We start from the raw sequence: 14826 nt of genomic DNA on the forward strand, positions 1-14826 counted from the left end.
TTAATAAGCAGCCAAAGCAAACAAATAAAAATTCGAACAAGCAAATCGAATTATTAAAATAATAATATTAAATTATTATTGTATATCCTTACCGTTAATAAAATATTTGTTTATATTATAATAAATACATTATAATAATACAAATAAAATATGAATTGCCAAAATGTATATGAGATCTAATATAGATCAAATAAAATTTCGAACAAGCAAATCGAAATAATGCAAATATTAAAATTATATATTGTATTTAATACATATGAGAGAAATAATAAGCAGCCAAAGCAAACAAATAAAAATTCGAACAAGCAAATCGAATTATTAAAATAATAATATTAAATTATTATTGTATATCCTTACCGTTAATAAAATATTTGTTTATATTATAATAAATACATTATAGTAATACAAATAAAATATGAATTGCCAAAATGTATATGATCTAATATAGATCAAATGAAATTTCGAACAAGCAAATCGAAATAATGCAAATATTAAAATTATATATTGTATTTAATACATATGAGAGAAATAATAAGCAGCCAAAACAAACAAATAAAAATTCGAACAAGCAAATCGAATTATTAAAATAATAATATTAAATTATTATTGTATATAAACACAATTAAAATACTGTGTGTATATGGACCATAATATACACGCGTTGCGATATGTATTGTTCATCTCAGTTATGCGCATACATTGGATAATGCAACAACCTAAAATGTACAATGTTGTACCTGGTTTTATACAGGTTAATGTTTTATATAAATTTCAATTTATATCGCTAAAAAAGTATTAATATATATATATATATATATTTATTTACAATAAATGCAATTTAAAAAGAAATACTTTGATATATATTGGTTATATAAAACTAAGACATTTCGCAGCATTCGTTTTAGGTATAAAAATAAATTTATTGAAGGAATTGATATATGCCAGTAAAATGGTGTATTTTTAATTTCTTTCAATAAAAACATATTTGACAAAATTAAGAAACCAATTTATAAAACTCTAAGCGGTGGATCACTCGGCTCATGGGTCGATGAAGAACGCAGCAAACTGTGCGTCATCGTGTGAACTGCAGGACACATGAACATCGACATTTTGAACGCATATCGCAGTCCATGCTGTTATGTACTTTAATTAATTTTATAGTGCTGCTTGGACTACATATGGTTGAGGGTTGTAAGACTATGCTAATTAAGTTGCTTATACAAATTTTATAATGAAATTTTATAAGCATATGGTATATTATTGGATAATAATAATTTAATTATTTTATTCATAATATTAAAAAATATATGAAAAACATTATCTCACATTAGTAAATAATTTGAATGTGAAAAACGAAGAGAAATATTTTCTTTTTCAATCAAATGATACTGAGAAATGTCTAGCATAAAAATTTATCTAGAATTGTCTCTTATTAATGATTAGAAAATAGAAAACCGTTGACAATATTATTGTTCTTCGTTGATTCGTTAAATCAAACAAATGCCATTTATATACAGATATTATTAATATAACGAATTTAATAAAATGTTTTATCATTATATATAAAGAATTAATTGCATATAAAAGTTATACACAACCTCAACTCATATGGGACTACCCCTGAATTTAAGCATATTAATTAGGGGAGGAAAAGAAACTAACAAGGATTTTCTTAGTAGCGGCGAGCGAAAAGAAATCAGTTCAGCACTAAGTCACTTTGTCTATATGGCAAATGTGAGATGCAGTGTATGGAGCGTCAATATTCTAGTATGAGAAATTAACGATTTAAGTCCTTCTTAAATGAGGCCATTTACCCATAGAGGGTGCCAGGCCCGTATAACGTTAATGATTACTAGATGATGTTTCCAAAGAGTCGTGTTGCTTGATAGTGCAGCACTAAGTGGGTGGTAAACTCCATCTAAAACTAAATATAACCATGAGACCGATAGTAAACAAGTACCGTGAGGGAAAGTTGAAAAGAACTCTGAATAGAGAGTTAAACAGTACGTGAAACTGCTTAGAGGTTAAGCCCGATGAACCTGAATATCCGTTATGGAAAATTCATCATTAGAATTGTAATATTTAAACAATATTATGATAATAGTGTGCATTTTTTCCATATAAGGACATTGTAATCTATTAGCATACCAAATTTATCATAAAATATAACTTATAGTTTATTCAAATTAATTTGCTTGCATTTTAACACAGAATAAATGTTATTAATTTGATAAAGTGCTGATAGATTTATATGAATACAGTGCGTTAATTTTTCGGAATTATATAATGGCATAATTATCATTGATTTTTGTGTTTATTATATGCACTTGTAGGATTAACAATGCGAAAGATTCAGGATACCTTCGGGACCCGTCTTGAAACACGGACCAAGGAGTCTAACATATGTGCAAGTTATTGGGATATAAACCTAATAGCGTAATTAACTTGACTAATAATGGGATTAGTTTTTTTACTATTTATAGCTAATTAACACAATCCCGGGGCGTTCTATATAGTTATGTATAATGATATTTATATTATTTATGCCTCTAACTGGAACGTACCTTGAGCATATATGCTGTGACCCGAAAGATGGTGAACTATACTTGATCAGGTTGAAGTCAGGGGAAACCCTGATGGAAGACCGAAACAGTTCTGACGTGCAAATCGATTGTCAGAATTGAGTATAGGGGCGAAAGACCAATCGAACCATCTAGTAGCTGGTTCCTTCCGAAGTTTCCCTCAGGATAGCTGGTGCATTTTAATATTATATAAAATAATCTTATCTGGTAAAGCGAATGATTAGAGGCCTTAGGGTCGAAACGATCTTAACCTATTCTCAAACTTTAAATGGGTAAGAACCTTAACTTTCTTGATATGAAGTTCAAGGTTATGATATAATGTGCCCAGTGGGCCACTTTTGGTAAGCAGAACTGGCGCTGTGGGATGAACCAAACGTAATGTTACGGTGCCCAAATTAACAACTCATGCAGATACCATGAAAGGCGTTGGTTGCTTAAAACAGCAGGACGGTGATCATGGAAGTCGAAATCCGCTAAGGAGTGTGTAACAACTCACCTGCCGAAGCAACTAGCCCTTAAAATGGATGGCGCTTAAGTTGTATACCTATACATTACCGCTAAAGTAGATGATTTATATTACTTGTAATATAAATTTTGAAACTTTAGTGAGTAGGAAGGTACAATGGTATGCGTAGAAGTGTTTGGCGTAAGCCTGCATGGAGCTGCCATTGGTACAGATCTTGGTGGTAGTAGCAAATAATCGAATGAGACCTTGGAGGACTGAAGTGGAGAAGGGTTTCGTGTGAACAGTGGTTGATCACGAGTTAGTCGGTCCTAAGTTCAAGGCGAAAGCCGAAAATTTTCAAGTAAAATACAAATGCCAAACAAATATATATATTATATAAAATCTAGCTAAATTAATATACTTGAATAATTTTGAACGAAAGGGAATACGGTTCCAATTCCGTAACCTGTTGAGTATCCGTTTGTTATTAAATATGGGCCTCGTGCTCATCCTGGCAACAGGAACGACCATAAAGAAGCCGTCGAGAGATATCGGAAGAGTTTTCTTTTCTGTTTTATAGCCGTACTACCATGGAAGTCTTTCGCAGAGAGATATGGTAGATGGGCTAGAAGAGCATGACATATACTGTTGTGTCGATATTTTCTCCTCGGGACCTTGAAAATTTATGGTGGGGACACGCAAACTTCTCAACAGGCCGTACCAATATCCGCAGCTGGTCTCCAAGGTGAAGAGTCTCTAGTCGATAGAATAATGTAGGTAAGGGAAGTCGGCAAATTAGATCCGTAACTTCGGGATAAGGATTGGCTCTGAAGATTGAGATAGTCGGGCTTGATTGGGAAAACAATAACATGGTTTATGTGCTCGTTCTGGGTAAATAGAGTTTCTAGCATTTATGTTAGTTACTTGTTCCCCGGATAGTTTAGTTACGTAGCCAATTGTGGAACTTTCTTGCTAAAATTTTTAAGAATACTAATTGGGTTAAACCAATTAGTTCTTATTAATTATAACGATTATCAATTAACAATCAATTCAGAACTGGCACGGACTTGGGGAATCCGACTGTCTAATTAAAACAAAGCATTGTGATGGCCCTAGCGGGTGTTGACACAATGTGATTTCTGCCCAGTGCTCTGAATGTCAAAGTGAAGAAATTCAAGTAAGCGCGGGTCAACGGCGGGAGTAACTATGACTCTCTTAAGGTAGCCAAATGCCTCGTCATCTAATTAGTGACGCGCATGAATGGATTAACGAGATTCCTACTGTCCCTATCTACTATCTAGCGAAACCACAGCCCAAGGAACGGGCTTGGAATAATTAGCGGGGAAAGAAGACCCTTTTGAGCTTGACTCTAATCTGGCAGTGTAAGGAGACATAAGAGGTGTAGAATAAGTGGGAGATATTAGACCTCGGTTTGGTATCGCCAATGAAATACCACTACTCTTATTGTTTCCTTACTTACTTGATTAAATGGAACGTGTATCATTTCCTAGCCATTATACGGATATATTTATTATATCTTATGGTATTGGGTTTTGATGCAAGCTTCTTGATCAAAGTATCACGAGTTTGTTATATAATCGCAAACAAATTCTTTAATAAAACGGTGCATTTATGTATTTTTGATTTGAAAATTTGGTATAACTCCAATTACTCAGGTATGATCCAATTCAAGGACATTGCCAGGTAGGGAGTTTGACTGGGGCGGTACATCTCTCAAATAATAACGGAGGTGTCCCAAGGCCAGCTCAGTGCGGACAGAAACCACACATAGAGCAAAAGGGCAAATGCTGACTTGATCTCGGTGTTCAGTACACACAGGGACAGCAAAAGCTCGGCCTATCGATCCTTTTGGTTTAAAGAGTTTTTAACAAGAGGTGTCAGAAAAGTTACCATAGGGATAACTGGCTTGTGGCGGCCAAGCGTTCATAGCGACGTCGCTTTTTGATCCTTCGATGTCGGCTCTTCCTATCATTGTGAAGCAAAATTCACCAAGCGTTGGATTGTTCACCCATGCAAGGGAACGTGAGCTGGGTTTAGACCGTCGTGAGACAGGTTAGTTTTACCCTACTAATGACAAAACGTTGTTGCGACAGCATTCCTGCGTAGTACGAGAGGAACCGCAGGTACGGACCAATGGCACAATACTTGTTCGAGCGAACAGTGGTATGACGCTACGTCCGTTGGATTATGCCTGAACGCCTCTAAGGTCGTATCCGTGCTGGACTGCAATGATAAATAAGGGGCAATTTGCATTGTATGGCTTCTAAACCATTTAAAGTTTATAATTTACTTTTTAAACGACAATGGATGTGATGCCAATGTAATTTGTAACATAGTAATTTGGGAGGATCTTTGATCACCTGATGCCGCGCTAGTTACATATAAAAGCATTATTTAATACAATGACAAAGCCTAGAATCAATTGTAAACGACTTTTGTAACAGGCAAGGTGTTGTAAGTGGTTGAGCAGCTGCCATACTGCGATCCACTGAAGCTTATCCTTTGCTTGATGATTCGATAATAAAATTGCATAATTTATTTGTTGTGTTGAACTTCTTATATAAAGTTCAACCAACAATCTATTTGTATGCATTGATTGTTTGCTTGGCTTTGTGGCGAATTTTTAATCCTTTATATATTACATTCCTAAGGTCTAGATTTTCAAGTAAGAGACCAATTTGATTAACATATCAATATAAGTACAACTCGACCATCTAATAATAACAATATGAATCGTCATCTTATTAGTGACGCGAAGATTGGCAAACATATAATATAAAAATATTCCTAAGGTCTAGATTTTCAAGTAAGAGACCAATTTGATTAACATATCAATATAAGTACAACTCGACCATCTAATAATAACAATATGAATCGTCATCTTATTAGTGACGCGAAGATTGGCAAACATATAATATAAAAATATTCCTAAGGTCTAGATTTTCAAGTAAGAGACCAATTTGATTAACATATCAATATAAGTACAACTCGACCATCTAATAATAACAATATGAATCGTCATCTTATTAGTGACGCGAAGATTGGCAAACATATAATATAAAAATATTCTAAGGTCTAGATTTTCAAGTAAGAGACCAATTTGATTAACATATCAATATAAGTACAACTCGACCATCTAATAATAATATGAATCGTCATCTTATTAGTGACGCGAAGATTGGCAAACATATAATATAAAAATATTCCTAAGGTCTAGATTTTCAAGTAAGAGACCAATTTGATTAACATATCAATATAAGTACAACTCGACCATCTAATAATAATATGAATCGTCATCTTATTAGTGACGCGAAGATTGGCAAACATATAATATAAAAATATTCCTAAGGTCTAGATTTTCAAGTAAGAGACCAATTTGATTAACATATCAATATAAGTACAACTCGACCATCTAATAATAACAATATGAATCGTCATCTTTTTAGTGACGCGAAGATTGGCAAACATATAATATAAAAATATTCCTAAGGTCTAGAATCTTAAGCAATAGACCAATTCAACTAAGAGTTGACATATAAAAATATGTTCCTTTTAATGTTAGCAAAATTTTATCGTCACATACTGTTAGTGACGCGAACGTTTTTTTTCTCCATGTTTATATGAATGTTTATTCAAAGGTAGAAAGGCAGGAATCGTTATTTTATAAGTGAAGCGATAAAAAAATATTATGCAATAGGACATCTATTTATAAATATTTTTAAGTCTTAGAAATTCAAGTAAAGAGATTCAAGAAATTCATTCAACTTAGAGCGCACATATAATTAAAACTATTCCTGAGGTTTAGAAACCAAATTAAATAAAGAGGACATATAAACGTATGTGGTATTTTGATGGTAGTAAAAATGTATCGCGATATTATTAGTGACGCGACCAATTTTTATACTCTTTGCTCCATGTGCAAATATATCTAGTGTTTAGATAGTCAATTAAAAATGACAATTTTAACTAAAAGACTTAAAAAAGTGTTTGTCAAACTTATAATTTTGTCAATACTATATAAAACGCCAATCATATCCTTATAAAAGTAAATACGGTATATGGTTATAAATACAAAACCATATATAAATAAAAAAATGAAATCGTATGTATATGGCTTATAGGTATAATACCTATAAGGCATAATAATGTATAATATTAGCAAATATACATATAAAAGTGCATAAATTGTATAGATATGGCATAAAGAAGGCATTTATGAGAATAGCTAGTAGAATTTGCCCATACACTACTAGCGAAATGAGATATTTATACCTAGTGAGGGCGGCACTAGTACTATAAATTGTGGCAAAATAAATCTTATGCAAATGCATAGGATTTTGTCAATACCGTACAAAAAACTAAGTAAAACGTATGGATATTGAAAAATAAATGGATTATATTCATAAAATACGAATATTTCTTGCATTCTCTTGTTATACGAGAGAATATCATACGGAGCGGGCAGCCCCTAGTATAGTAAGCAGTCGAATGGGAGACAGCGTGTCCAAAAACACCTATAGGGAGGTGGTCGTTGGCGGACCTCTCCTCGTATTGGTCAAACTTATGATTTTGTCAATACTATATAAAACGCCAATCATATCCATATAAAAGTGAATACAGTATATGGATATGAATAAAAAACCATACATAAATAAAAAAAAATATGTATAAAAAATTATACATATATTTATATTAAGCAATCGTATGGATGTGGCTTATAGGTATAATACCTATAAGGCATAATAATGTATAATATAGCAAATATACATATAAAAGTGCATGAATTGTATAGATATGGCATATAAGTGACATATTTATGAGAATAGCTAGTAGAATTTGCCCATACACTACTAGCGAAATGAGATATTTATACCTAGTGAGGGCGGCACTAGTACTATAAATTGTGGCAAAATAAATCTTATGCAAATGCATAGGATTTTGTCAATACCGTACAAAAAACTAAGTAAAACGTATGGATATTGAAAAATAAATGGATTATATTCATAAAATACGAATATTTCTTGCATTCTCTTGTTATATGAGAGAATATCATACGGAGCGGGTAGCCCCTAGTATAGTAAGCAGTCGAATGGGAGACAGCGTGTCCAAAAACACCTATAGGGAGGTGGTCGTTGGCGGACCTCTCCTCGTATTGGTCAAACTTATGATTTTGTCAATACTATATAAAACGCCAATCATATCCATATAAAAGTGAATACAGTATATGGATATGAATAAAAAACCATACATAAATAAAAAAAAATATGTATAAAAAATTATACATATATTTATATTAAGCAATCGTATGGATGTGGCTTATAGGTATAATACCTATAAGGCATAATAATGTATAATATAGCAAATATACATATAAAAGTGCATGAATTGTATAGATATGGCATATAAGTGACATATTTATGAGAATAGCTAGTAGAATTTGCCCATACACTACTAGCGAAATGAGATATTTATACCTAGTGAGGGCGGCACTAGTACTATAAATTGTGGCAAAATAAATCTTATGCAAATGCATAGGATTTTGTCAATACCGTACAAAAAACTAAGTAAAACGTATGGATATTGAAAAATAAATGGATTATATTCATAAAATACGAATATTTCTTGCATTCTCTTGTTATATGAGAGAATATCATACGGAGCGGGTAGCCCCTAGTATAGTAAGCAGTCGAATGGGAGACAGCGTGTCCAAAAACACCTATAGGGAGGTGGTCGTTGGCGGACCTCTCCTCGTATTGGTCAAACTTATGATTTTGTCAATACTATATAAAACGCCAATCATATCCATATAAAATTGAATACAGTATATGGATATGAATAAAAAACCATACAAAAATAAAAAAAAAATATGTATAAAAAATTATACATATATTTATATTAAGCAATCGTATGGATGTGGCTTATAGGTATAATACCTATAAGGCATAATAATGTATAATATAGCAAATATACATATAAAAGTGCATGAATTGTATAGATATGGCATATAAGTGACATATTTATGAGAATAGCTAGTAGAATTTGCCCATACACTACTAGCGAAATGAGATATTTATACCTAGTGAGGGCGGCACTAGTACTATAAATTGTGGCAAAATAAATCTTATGCAAATGCATAGGATTTTGTCAATACCGTACAAAAAACTAAGTAAAACGTATGGATATTGAAAAATAAATGGATTATATTCATAAAATACGAATATTTCTTGCATTCTCTTGTTATATGAGAGAATATCATACGGAGCGGGTAGCCCCTAGTATAGTAAGCAGTCGAATGGGAGACAGCGTGTCCAAAAACACCTATAGGGAGGTGGTCGTTGGCGGACCTCTCCTCGTATTGGTCAAACTTATGATTTTGTCAATACTATATAAAACGCCAATCATATCCATATAAAAGTGAATACAGTATATGGATATGAATAAAAAACCATACATAAATAAAAAAAAAATATGTATAAAAAATTATACATATATTTATATTAAGCAATCGTATGGATGTGGCTTATAGGTATAATACCTATAAGGCATAATAATGTATAATATAGCAAATATACATATAAAAGTGCATGAATTGTATAGATATGGCATATAAGTGACATATTTATGAGAATAGCTAGTAGAATTTGCCCATACACTACTAGCGAAATGAGATATTTATACCTAGTGAGGGCGGCACTAGTACTATAAATTGTGGCAAAATAAATCTTATGCAAATGCATAGGATTTTGTCAATACCATACATAAACCGTATGGATATTGAGAAGTTAATAGATTACATCTATAATATGAGAAGTATTTTAGTATTCTTATTAAATAAGAGAATACTATAAGGGTGAGTGGCAAAGAGAATTGAATATACCCGAATGGGAGACAGCGTGTCCAAAAACTACTATAGGTGGTGTGGCAAATATGAGGAAGGCAATATATCCATATAATGAAAATAAAAGTGCGTTTTCTTATTATATAAGAGAACACTATATGGGTGAGTGGCAAAGTAAATTGAATATACCCGAATGGGAGACAGCGTGTCCAAAAACTACTATAGGTGGTGTGGCAAATATGAGGAAGGCAATATATCCATATAATGAAAATAAAAGTGCGTTTTCTTATTATATAAGAGAACACTATATGGGTGAGTGGCAAAGTAAATTGAATATACCCGAATGGGAGACAGCGTGTCCAAAAACTACTATAGGTGGTGTGGCAAATATGAGGAAGGCAATATATCCATATAATGAATATAAAAGTGCGTTGTCTTATTATATAAGAGAACACTATATGGGTGAGTGGCAAAGTAAATTGAATATACCCGAATGGGAGACAGCGTGTCCAAAAACTACTATAGGATGGTCAATGGGCCGGCCGTCTGCTATTGACATATGTCAGTAGAGAAGATATTATCCGTCAAATTTGTTTCTTTATTCATTTATTTGAATACGAGACTTGGCTCCGCGGTTAATATTTTAAGCCCAAAGATAATAACGTTGAAACAAAGGCCAAGTTTCTATTGTACATAGAATAACAAATTGTTTCCGAATTTTATCGTTAATTTTAGGAGGTAGGCTAACATGATTTATATTATATGTGTATTATTAAATAATAATAGTACATAAAAGTCTACCAAAGAAATATAAAAATGTAATTATGAATACATTTTCAATATTAATATCAACTTATATTGTTGATAATAAAAAATAGCTATTAAGAGAGTTATTTAAGAAATTATATAATATATAATAAAGAGTATATATATAAATAATATATAAGTATATATTATTTAAGAAATAAATATAGTAGTAATAATTATATATATACACTCGGTTCTATTTTATATATTACCAGAGACTTATATGGATATATATAGATAAATTTTAAATTTATCGTCAAAATACAAATGATTAACTCAATATCTTATATTGGTTAAACAAAAATTGTACATGTGTGGATACAATATATTATGTATGTCGAACAAAAATGATATTTTAGAATGAAATGTGCATATATAAAGAAAATATATGAAAAATAAATATTGTGTTTATAAAGAATATGATTCTTTTTGACATCAATAAAAACTTGTTATTATTAGTGGCGAAACAAGTATAAATTGGAAAACAAACGTATACGAATGCTATATAAAAATGGCCGTATTCGATAGAAATAAAATCTATAACAACATATATATTGCTAATTTCTATTCAAAAAATATGAATGAAATATGAATAAAAACATTATTCTGGTTGATCCTGCCAGTAGTTATATGCTTGTCTCAAAGATTAAGCCATGCATGTCTAAGTACACACGAATTAAAAGTGAAACCGCAAAAGGCTCATTATATCAGTTATGGTTCCTTAGATCGTTAACAGTTACTTGGATAACTGTGGTAATTCTAGAGCTAATACATGCAATTAAAACATGAACCTTATGGAACATGTGCTTTTATTAGGCTAAAACCAAGCGATCGCAAGATCGTTATATTGGTTGAACTCTAGATAACATGCAGATCGTATGGTCTTGTACCGACGACAGATCTTTCAAATGTCTGCCCTATCAACTTTTGATGGTAGTATCTAGGACTACCATGGTTGCAACGGGTAACGGGGAATCAGGGTTCGATTCCGGAGAGGGAGCCTGAGAAACGGCTACCACATCTAAGGAAGGCAGCAGGCGCGTAAATTACCCACTCCCAGCTCGGGGAGGTAGTGACGAAAAATAACAATACAGGACTCATATCCGAGGCCCTGTAATTGGAATGAGTACACTTTAAATCCTTTAACAAGGACCAATTGGAGGGCAAGTCTGGTGCCAGCAGCCGCGGTAATTCCAGCTCCAATAGCGTATATTAAAGTTGTTGCGGTTAAAACGTTCGTAGTTGAACTTGTGCTTCATACGGGTAGTACAACTTACAATTGTGGTTAGTACTATACCTTTATGTATGTAAGCGTATTACCGGTGGAGTTCTTACATGTGCTTAGATACTTGTATTTTTTCATATGTTCCTCCTATTTAAAAACCTGCATTAGTGCTCTTAAACGAGTGTTATTGTGGGCCGGTACAATTACTTTGAACAAATTAGAGTGCTTAAAGCAGGCTTCAAATGCCTGAATATTCTGTGCATGGGATAATGAAATAAGACCTCTGTTCTGCTTTCATTGGTTTTCAGATCAAGAGGTAATGATTAATAGAAGCAGTTTGGGGGCATTAGTATTACGACGCGAGAGGTGAAATTCTTGGACCGTCGTAAGACTAACTTAAGCGAAAGCATTTGCCAAAGATGTTTTCATTAATCAAGAACGAAAGTTAGAGGTTCGAAGGCGATCAGATACCGCCCTAGTTCTAACCATAAACGATGCCAGCTAGCAATTGGGTGTAGCTACTTTTATGGCTCTCTCAGTCGCTTCCCGGGAAACCAAAGCTTTTGGGCTCCGGGGGAAGTATGGTTGCAAAGCTGAAACTTAAAGGAATTGACGGAAGGGCACCACCAGGAGTGGAGCCTGCGGCTTAATTTGACTCAACACGGGAAAACTTACCAGGTCCGAACATAAGTGTGTAAGACAGATTGATAGCTCTTTCTCGAATCTATGGGTGGTGGTGCATGGCCGTTCTTAGTTCGTGGAGTGATTTGTCTGGTTAATTCCGATAACGAACGAGACTCAAATATATTAAATAGATATCTTCAGGATTATGGTGTTGAAGCTTATATAGCCTTCATTCATGGTGGCAGTAAAATGTTTATTGTGTTTGAATGTGTTTATATAAGTGGAGCCGTACCTGTTGGTTTGTCCCATTATAAGGACACTAGCTTCTTAAATGGACAAATTGCGTCTAGCAATAATGAGATTGAGCAATAACAGGTCTGTGATGCCCTTAGATGTCCTGGGCTGCACGCGCGCTACAATGAAAGTATCAACGTGTATTTCCTAGACCGAGAGGTCCGGGTAAACCGCTGAACCACTTTCATGCTTGGGATTGTGAACTGAAACTGTTCACATGAACTTGGAATTCCCAGTAAGTGTGAGTCATTAACTCGCATTGATTACGTCCCTGCCCTTTGTACACACCGCCCGTCGCTACTACCGATTGAATTATTTAGTGAGGTCTCCGGACGTGATCACTGTGACGCCTTGCGTGTTACGGTTGTTTCGCAAAAGTTGACCGAACTTGATTATTTAGAGGAAGTAAAAGTCGTAACAAGGTTTCCGTAGGTGAACCTGCGGAAGGATCATTAATGTTTTAATATCCTTACCGTTAATAAAATATTTGTTTATATTATAATAAATACATTATAGTATTACAAATAAAATATGAATTGCCAAAATGTATATGAGATCTATTATAGATCAAATGAAATTTCGAACAAGCAAATCGAAATAATGCAAATATTAAAATTATATATTGTATTTAATACATATGAGAGAAATTAATAAGCAGCCAAAGCAAACAAATAAAAATTCGAACAAGCAAATCGAATTATTAAAATAATAATATTAAATTATTATTGTATATCCTTACCGTTAATAAAATATTTGTTTATATTATAATAAATACATTATAATAATACAAATAAAATATGAATTGCCAAAATGTATATGAGATCTAATATAGATCAAATAAAATTTCGAACAAGCAAATCGAAATAATGCAAATATTAAAATTATATATTGTATTTAATACATATGAGAGAAATAATAAGCAGCCAAAGCAAACAAATAAAAATTCGAACAAGCAAATCGAATTATTAAAATAATAATATTAAATTATTATTGTATATCCTTACCGTTAATAAAATATTTGTTTATATTATAATAAATACATTATAGTAATACAAATAAAATATGAATTGCCAAAATGTATATGATCTAATATAGATCAAATGAAATTTCGAACAAGCAAATCGAAATAATGCAAATATTAAAATTATATATTGTATTTAATACATATGAGAGAAATAATAAGCAGCCAAAACAAACAAATAAAAATTCGAACAAGCAAATCGAATTATTAAAATAATAATATTAAATTATTATTGTATATAAACACAATTAAAATACTGTGTGTATATGGACCATAATATACACGCGTTGCGATATGTATTGTTCATCTCAGTTATGCGCATACATTGGATAATGCAACAACCTAAAATGTACAATGTTGTACCTGGTTTTATACAGGTTAATGTTTTATATAAATTTCAATTTATATCGCTAAAAAAGTATTAATATATATATATATATATATTTATTTACAATAAATGCAATTTAAAAAGAAATACTTTGATATATATTGGTTATATAAAACTAAGACATTTCGCAGCATTCGTTTTAGGTATAAAAATAAATTTATTGAAGGAATTGATATATGCCAGTAAAATGGTGTATTTTTAATTTCTTTCAATAAAAACATATTTGACAAAATTAAGAAACCAATTTATAAAACTCTAAGCGGTGGATCACTCGGCTCATGGGTCGATGAAGAACGCAGCAAACTGTGCGTCATCGTGTGAACTGCAGGACACATGAACATCGACATTTTGAACGCATATCGCAGTCCATGCTGTTATGTACTTTAATTAATTTTATAGTGCTGCTTGGACTACATATGGTTGAGGGTTGTAAGACTATGCTAATTAAGTTGCTTATACAAATTTTATAATGAAATTTTATAAGCATATGGTATATTATTGGATAATAATAATTTAATTATTTTATTCATAATATTAAAAAATATATGAAAAACATTATCTCACATTAGTAAATAATTTGA

At 32.2% G+C, this 14826-nt stretch overlaps 4 non-coding genes across 4 annotated transcripts; all 4 read left to right on the forward strand.

Moving 5' to 3' along the window:
* Positions 1-1013: 1013 nt before the first annotated feature.
* On the forward strand, positions 1014-1192 carry LOC122817887 (5.8S ribosomal RNA). The gene has a single exon (XR_006367459.2). It is a non-coding gene; the product is annotated as a 5.8S ribosomal RNA (ribosomal RNA).
* A 402-nt stretch (positions 1193-1594) lies between these two features.
* On the forward strand, positions 1595-5566 carry LOC127012224 (large subunit ribosomal RNA). Its single transcript, XR_007765738.1, has one exon. It is a non-coding gene; the product is annotated as a large subunit ribosomal RNA (ribosomal RNA).
* Positions 5567-11296: 5730 nt separating this feature from the next.
* LOC127012229 (small subunit ribosomal RNA) lies at positions 11297-13291 on the forward strand. The gene has a single exon (XR_007765742.1). It is a non-coding gene; the product is annotated as a small subunit ribosomal RNA (ribosomal RNA).
* A 1205-nt stretch (positions 13292-14496) lies between these two features.
* LOC127012226 (5.8S ribosomal RNA) lies at positions 14497-14675 on the forward strand. Its single transcript, XR_007765739.1, has one exon. It is a non-coding gene; the product is annotated as a 5.8S ribosomal RNA (ribosomal RNA).
* Positions 14676-14826: the final 151 nt, after the last annotated feature.

The sequence above is a fragment of the Drosophila biarmipes genome, unplaced genomic scaffold, assembly GCF_025231255.1.
Source record: "Drosophila biarmipes strain raj3 unplaced genomic scaffold, RU_DBia_V1.1 ptg000034l, whole genome shotgun sequence".
NCBI classification, from domain to species: Eukaryota; Metazoa; Arthropoda; class Insecta; order Diptera; family Drosophilidae; genus Drosophila; species Drosophila biarmipes.